Consider the following 8,627-nt stretch of genomic DNA (forward strand, 5'->3'; position numbering starts at 1 on the left):
GACTTACGATGTACTCTCACGTATGAAAACTTGGGGTGTAACATCATTCCCCCCTTTGGAACATTCGTCCTCGAATGTTGACTGATGCACTTATCAATTTCATAAACTATGGCTCTTACGAATACTTTAATGTTCATCTTGCCATCTAAGCAACAGTTTTGTGAATAAATCCAAACGCTTGGGCATTCCCCCCTTTTAGGCCTCTTTGTCACGCCATGACATGTGGTCGGAATTTTTCCAACATCGTAACATTTGCTACCTTATATCATGCAGTATGTACGACTGTTTCCTTATATGAGTGCCTAGCGACTCGTCTTCCCTTTTTCCTCCATCTTTTAGCCAATCTATAAGCCTCACCATATGAACATATACAGAATTATGAAAAGCTGTCCCTCTAGGCATCTATAGGTGTATTGATGTCTTTCGCTTGGTACTTTATCGAACTTAAGACTATTGCTATCTCTTGTTTCATAGCCTTGCATATCTATCCTTATGGATTTACTACATCTAGGCAGGTTATACTATACCATAAAACTTACTTCGTTTTATAATTACCGAGGCTTGCTACCCAACTCCAGGTTACTCTCTCGCTGCTTATCCTATATGTATAAATCTAAGTCCTTTAGTGCTTCCTCATTTTTATTCATCTTAAGAATAACAAACAAATCTCATCTCATACTTTGGAACTTGTACCCATCTATTGTTTATTCACCTTAATGTTGATCTATAATCTATCACTGATAACTTGCAACCTCTTACGTAATACACTGTCACTAGGGCTCACATCTTATTGGGGAACATCTGAAGTGATTTTCCTGATCCACCTAGGGATAATACTATACTTCAATAACCATATTTCATTGCATCCCAACGCGATTCATCTTATGGGGGTATTCTAATCCCGTGCAATTAATGAAATCCCTTTCTCGTTAAATCATTACTCAATCAAAGGCCTAAGAATCATCCTCTTATCTATCACAATTACACCCTTATTCTACCGCCAGGGCAACATTCCATCTCTTCTAAATGCACCTAGTCTTAGACTCCTCTGGGTTCATTCAGGCTGTATAGAGTTTTTTATTCATATGGAAATCATCAGCTCCCTTGTTTTGATGGGTTTAATCCCGAGGACATACATATTCTCGTCACCTTCTCACTCATCTTTTCATATCCTTACTCCTATCTACCTAAAACCTTGTTGCTCTACAATACTTTACCTTAGGACCTACACCGATCTATTTATACTACTCCCAACCTTCCTTTAACTTGATAGCACCATAAATTTCCTTTTGTGCCTTCTCAGTTGTCCTTAAATGTAAGCAATTACTTTTGATGGTCGTTCTATCACTTGTTGCATGAATACTTGGCTTGTCCTTTTTGCCCACGAATACTATAATTTCTTGTACCTTATATGATCTCAAACATCACCTTTGATAGCTTCTTTTTTTACCATTCATTAGCCATGATAGGTGCCACTTTCTTATGGAGTGTATACAATATTGTAGTGAGACTGTTGTTACAGGATCATTTACTCTCTAGCTCACTATGCTTAGGTGGAAACCTTCTTCCTTATTTCCTCAACTAGTCTTTCATTGTAGTACTTAGGGAGACCTTCTGGCTCTTGTAAAGTTGCGAGCTTGATATATCGTACACCCGAAGGTAATTTTCGTTATTCTTACTTGCCTATAATAATCCTTAGTTACATAAATTTATGCCTTTGTGCTCGTAGGGTTACTTCTAAGCTCAAATTTTTATTGTCTCCTTAGTGACACTCTCTCTTATTTTCATAAACCTTTAAAAGTGGTACCTTTAATTGCCTCAACTCCTATCTGAATTTTTTTCAAATGATTGCGATCTTGTATCTGCGAGACTAAATTCATTATGCTGCAGTTCACTACATTTATCTTGCATGATCTATTGATTTATCCGTGACCTCTTGTCTAGCCATAACTGGGCTCTTCCTAAATCAACTACTAATTACTCGTTGGTCCATTCTCATATATATATATATATATATTTATTCTGCATAATCCCTCTTGGGATATATCCTTTGTCTTAACTTATCTCTCACCACTAGCTCCAGATGTATCAAATGTCCATTCATACTTAATTATCAAGAACATCCTGGTCGGAAACTTTTACTACCTCTCCCCGGTGTCGTGCTTGTATAATGTTCTGAATTCACAACATATCTGCAGGAACTGAATAAATGCAACATCATCCCTTTCTCCTTTTTACCACATTCTTCCTTTACCATTCCATAGTTAACTGAACCGCTTAACTCCGACTTAATACCATATCACACCATATTCCCCCCTTCAGGGGAGTACTAAGATTTAGTACTACGACGATCTACCTATACTTGTTTTACCTTTTCATATTCGGCGTCTTTTCACATTATCAATGAACCTTAATCACCTTATGGTAACCTTCTGTACCAGGGATAACTAAATTTCTTACGCACGAAGGTGACACCTACGGTAACTGGCACATTTAGTCCCTTAAGATTAACTCTGCTCAGAGTGCTTGCTTTAGGTAAGCGACTTCCTAAATAACCTTTAAAGGTTATTCGTCTGTTGTCTATTCTATTATTGTTTGGAGCACGATCTTTGAAATTCTCACGATGTCGACCATTATCAAATCCTCCGGGCCCTAATTCATGTTCGGTTTTATCTTGTTCACCAGCCCATACTGATTTTTATTACTCTGGGGTCTAACCTTTCCTCCTGGTAATCACGTTGAAGTCACCAACTCATTTCTCGAAATAAAAATATGATTTTATGGCTTATACTCTTTTATTGCCTTAAGGCTTGTCACCTCTTGTATTTTCCTTCACTTTGACTATAGACTCTGTCATCGTGTCATATTTTGATTTACTGTTATCACCCCTATATCACATCTTACTCATGATGCTTCATTTATTTTCTTCTTATTCTCCGGATAATATTCTTTTTGTCTATCACTTTATTCTGAAAACTTCAACAAAAAGTTCTTTCCCTATAAGCTCCCCTAGCTTCATCTCATTAGAATGCCTAACATTCTTTTTTTTTACTCGGGGCTAGAGTCATACTAAGGTAAATATTTGTCCCTTCTAGGATCCCACTGCCTATATTCTGAAATTTTTGAATATTCCAGTATTCGTATCTGATTGTACTACTCTAGAGTTCACCATCTGGGTGTCTTAGAAGGATATCTTTTACCACATTTGTACCATCTTTCGGAAACATTGGTTAATAATAACAACCTATCCACAATTTTTGGGTTACTCTAACTCCAACTGGATCCTGATATCCCATCTTTCTCTTAAATAATATCTGTTAGCTCCCATAGAACATAACTGAGATGGGTGTGGCCAATTGTACTTACCTCTGTCATTGATGAAGGTACCAAAATGCTTATATTTCTCTGCCTGATTTGAAAATATTGATAATCTTCATTATTTGGGTGCCTTGTACCCCTCTTCACCTTACTTCTTTTACTTGTTGAAACTTGTATCTAGCTTCTGAATCCCTCATAGATTTTCACCATATTCGTGAATAGATATCCTTGCCTTAAGGCTCCTTATTAAGAAGCATACACATCTTAGTACACACACGATCTGTTGAAGACCTCATATTTACTCATCATAAGTATGATGTGAAATCGAGTTCCTCTGACTCAACTCTTTCACATCCACATGTAATCTCTTACCAACTATCTTTGTGGAAGTAGGTATCGTTGTATTATGACTAAAGTCGAATTTAGGAGTTTGAATTCTTACAACTGAGCTCTACTGCACGATCTAGAGTAAGAAGAAAGAGTGACAGACCTAAATGCCCTGTAGCCTCCTGCTTATAAGTGTGGTGCACAACACACCCATAAACAAGACTCTACTAGACACGGCTTGTAGACTCCCTAGGACAGAACTGCTCTGATACCACTTCTGTCACGACCCAAACCGAAGGGCCGCGACGGGCACCCGGTGCCTTACTCAACCGAGTACCAACGTAACATATCTTTCTTATCATGTTATCATGAGTAAATGAGCTAGAAAACTCGTCCTGAGATAACAAGAATAAAACATAAGGGAATAGTCAACATATGAAGACCCAACATGATATACAAACTAATATATGTGACATACGGGCCTATAAGGCCGACATGACCATTAGTAAACTCGAAACATAGGCCGACAAGGCCATACAATTATCCATACACCTGACATATGTCTACAAGCCTCTAAGAGTACATAAAATCATAAAGGTCAGGACAGGGCCCCGCCATATCAATCAATACATATCCAAAGCATACTGACCAAATAGGCAACTCCGGAGCAAGTGGAGTGCACCAACACCTTCGCTGATCTGATAGCCTACTAGGAGGACTGTCAACCTATCAATCGGGACCTGCGGGCATGAAATGCAGCGTCCCCAGGCAAAAGGGACGTCAGTACGAATAAAGTACCGAGTATGTTAGGCAGGAAAGCATAAACAAGAACAGTAATGTAAAGAGAGAGATAAAGGAGATACAACCTGTAACATCAGAGTGCCTCTGGGGGTTACTGATATGAAATGCATAATACATATATACATAAACTTTTTAAAACATTCGCCTCTGTGGGCATCATCATCATCATATCGTACCCGGCCTCAAAGAGGACTCGGTAAAAGCGTACCCGACCATCATAAGGTTCGGTAGAATCGTACCCGGCCACGTGGAGCTCGGTAAACCCAACTGATCAGTGGTTGCACAATAGGTGCCGTACCCGGCCGACTATAGCGCGGCTCGGTAGAGTAAAATAGATACTATATATAATGCATGCTAGACTCATGGAATCATCTTCTAAACCTTTTGGAGTGACTTAAGAACATTATGGACATCCCTACCATCAATATGAACCTTAGTAGGATTTAAGGATCATACACACTTGTTTAGAATAATTTTATAAGGAAAGAACAACATGGACAACCTTAGTTGCTAGGAGTAGAGTCATTATGAAATAGCGTATCGTTTATGTTCATTTCATTTTAGACCATGCCAAAAGAAAGAAGAAAGTGCCTTAACATACCTTAAACCCGTTGAGTCCTTAATCCCTTCCAAGCAACTCTTCAAACAAGTCAACTCAATCTATCATAGTATAAGGAGATTCAAAATCAGTGCTGAGCAAAGGCTAAGTCTATAACTTAAGCTAGTAGCTCGTTTACGTAAATTTGGGCAGCATCTCCATTGTAACAAGGGCCTCCTCCAATACCATATACCAACAACAATGACCAGAGCAATCCATCAATACATAATTATCAATATCAAGACACCATATAACCACAACAAGTCACAACTACATTACGACGAGCGGCAAACTCCGATTGGAATCCGTATACCCCTTATCAATCCTTATAGACTTCTTACTTCAACATAAAAGTATCATTAACTTGATAATGAAGTCATTAATCAATGATTCCAGCCTTATACCATATATTTATAACAACGAAAATAATCCACAACTTCAACTATCCCCAACTAGCAACTTTATTCACTAGTTCAGGTCTAGCCCATCCATTTAACTTAATCAATATCAAGATAACCTTAGGCACAAGCAAGAACACAATATACATACCTCCTACAGTAACTTCAAGTCAAAATCCAAGTTATATTCATTTTACAACAACCCTTAATAGCAATACAACACCATAGAAGTGACTTAAGCTAGTCCAAGTATTATCTTATAGTTTATCATCCTAACAACTTAACCAACATACAAGCAAGCTTAAGCACAATTAGTAGGTTGTTATACTCACCTTATACAGCAGCAACAACTTGGAATTTCATCCAAATACAGCCCACAACAATCCTCAATGACAACACAACCTCAAAGAGGTGTTGTTCTTCACTAGAACTAAGTTTTGATGTTGAAATATGGTGTAATCACTTTGGAATCACTTCAAACCCTTGTGATATATGTTTAGGAGGGTTAGGAGAAGTTTGGAGACGAACTTTAGTTGAAAAATGAGCAAAAATAGGCGTCCAAATCGTTTATAAATTGAAGTAGGTCAACCACCGCCTAAGTGGGTCCCATTGGGAGCTGCTTGCGCGGTCTCGCGAAAATGCGAATATCTCTCTACTCCGATGTCGTATTGACAAACGGTTTAATGCGTTAGAAACTAGACTCGTAGACCTTCAATTTGGTAGGTAGAACACCCCATTATTCCAAGTATATTTGGAGAAATTCTCAGATACATTTGACCTAAATTTCAGCAAATTTATGAATGTAACTTGTGATGACCTTTGCCAACTCTTGTTCCACAACTTGCTTGCCTTCAAAATGTAGAAAATGAATATCATACGACTAAAATAACTCATAGAATAACCTCCTTATCATGTTAATAACCCTAGTCTCACCCCAAAGTACATGTTATAACATTCGAAACTTGTCGACTTTCGACGAAACTTATTTTCTTCAATTGGTTTAGCTTCTAAGATTTCCAACCCTCTTGGTAATCGTTATTCATGATCTTAAATATTTGTAACCTCCAAGGTAACATTATTAACTTACTTTATTTTCTTCCAAATAGAATCTCATTTTCGAGCTTACATCAATGACTTACGATGTACTCTCACGTATGAAAACTTGGGGTGTATCACCGTAGATGCGGCTCTTTTTCCGTAGAAGCAAACTGCAGAAGCGGGTATCCAGTTGCAGTTGCGGCCGTGCCGGCCCAACCCAACTCCGCAGAAGTGGACCATCCTCCGCAGAAGCGGGACCGCAGGTGCAAAAATCACTGGGGCAGTGCAGTTCATTAAATACGGGAGTTAGGCATTTTTCTCTATTCTTTACACATTTGGGCGATTGGGGAGCTCTCAAAGAGGGGATTTCGTCTTAGCATTTTGAGGTGAGTAAATTCTACATAATGTGAGTTAAATATATAGTTTATGGGTAGATTATAATATGTAAATTAGTGAAAATCATGGATTAGGTGAAAAACTAGAGTTTAGCTAAAAAGGAGATTTAACCACGAAATTTGTTATGAAATTTAGTAGAAATCATATATATACGTTCCTAAGGTTATGTGTAACAACTTCCTTTAAAAAGTTTAAGAATCCCAGCATGTGGGCTAGAGGATGAAATTTAGGAATCTTGCAATTTAGGTTGAGTAATCACTTAAATGGTGGAATTGGGAACTTTTGAGCATAGCTTGATTAGTTTATGTAATGTTTGACTACTTTCGAGTCGTTCGCATCAAATTTGGAGATTTGGGTGCGTTCTTGAATTGGGAAGTAGGCTTGAGATGAGGTAAGTCTCCTTTATAACCTTGTAAGAGAGAATTAACCCCATAGGTGAATTAAATACATGTTTGGACCTATTTGTGGGGACTACGTAAGTACGAGGTGACAAGAGTCCTTACGTAGCTACTAGTATGCTATTGCCTGGGTAGTTTAGGATCTGTATCATGCTATAATTGGAATGTTGTCCCCTTACTTGCTAAAATAATGTAACGACCCGGCTAGTCATTTCATGAGTTATCGCTCCGTTTTCCCCATTTCTGCTTATTATTGCCTTGTTCAGCTGTATTTTGTGTTACCAGGTTAGTTGGCTTGGGTTCGGAGAGGTTTTGGTAAGGTTTGAGACACTTAGTCTCTTATGAGAAAGCTTAAGTTGGAAAAGTCAACTGGATGTTGACTTATGTGTTAAAGGGCTCGTATGTGAGTTTTGATGGTTCGGATAGCTTCGGGAGGTGATTTGGGACTTAGGAGCAAGATCGGAATATGATTTAGAGGTCCGAAGTAGATTTACGCTTGAATTGGCGAAAATGGAAAGCGGTTTATAGGTGAGATTTTGATATAGGGGTCGGAATGGAATTCCGGAAGTTGCAGAAGGTCCGTTGTGTTATTTGGGATATGTGTGCAAAATTTCAGGTCATTCGGAAGGAGGCTGTGAAGTTGGCCTTCATGTTCACGAAGGAGCTCACGCGATCGCAAAGGTTGAGCTCATTGGTCATCACGTTCGCGAGGGTGATGTCGCGTCAGTGAAGGGTTGAGTGCTGAGGCATCGCATTCGCGAGGGTGTCATCCCGTTCGCGTAAGAGGAAATTCTAGTCAAACCTGAGTTTGTGCTTCGCGAATGCGAGGGGTTGACCGTGTTCGCGAAGAAGAATTTGAATGCCTGGGCAGAATGTTTTAAAAGTTCATTTCCGCGATTTTGAGCATAAGTTCCTCTATTTTTTAGCGATTTTGAAGAGGATTGAAGAGGGATTCAAGGGAGAACACTTGGAGGTAAGATTTATGGACTTAATACTCAATCCTAATGTGATTTTTACCTAATTAATCATGGAATTTAAGCCTAATATTGAAGAACTAGGGCTTGTAATTGGTGACCTACAATTTGGGATTTGAGGGGTCGTTTGTGGTTGGATTTTGGTGCTTTTGATATGAATGAACTCGGGGAGCGATAAGGAGTCTATTGATGTAATTTTTATCAGAATTTGACATGTGGGCCCGGGGATCGGATTTGGCCAATTTCGGGATTTGTGTTGTAATTTGATTTCTTTATAGTGGGCTTTGTTCCCTTAGCATGTTTTGATAGTTTTGCACTAATTTTGGTTAGATTAGGAGCATCCGGAGGCCGATTCAAGAGGCAAAGGCATCACGGGCTA

The sequence above is a fragment of the Nicotiana sylvestris genome, chromosome 6 (assembly GCF_000393655.2).
Source record: "Nicotiana sylvestris chromosome 6, ASM39365v2, whole genome shotgun sequence".
In the NCBI taxonomy this organism is placed as follows: Eukaryota; Viridiplantae; Streptophyta; class Magnoliopsida; order Solanales; family Solanaceae; genus Nicotiana; species Nicotiana sylvestris.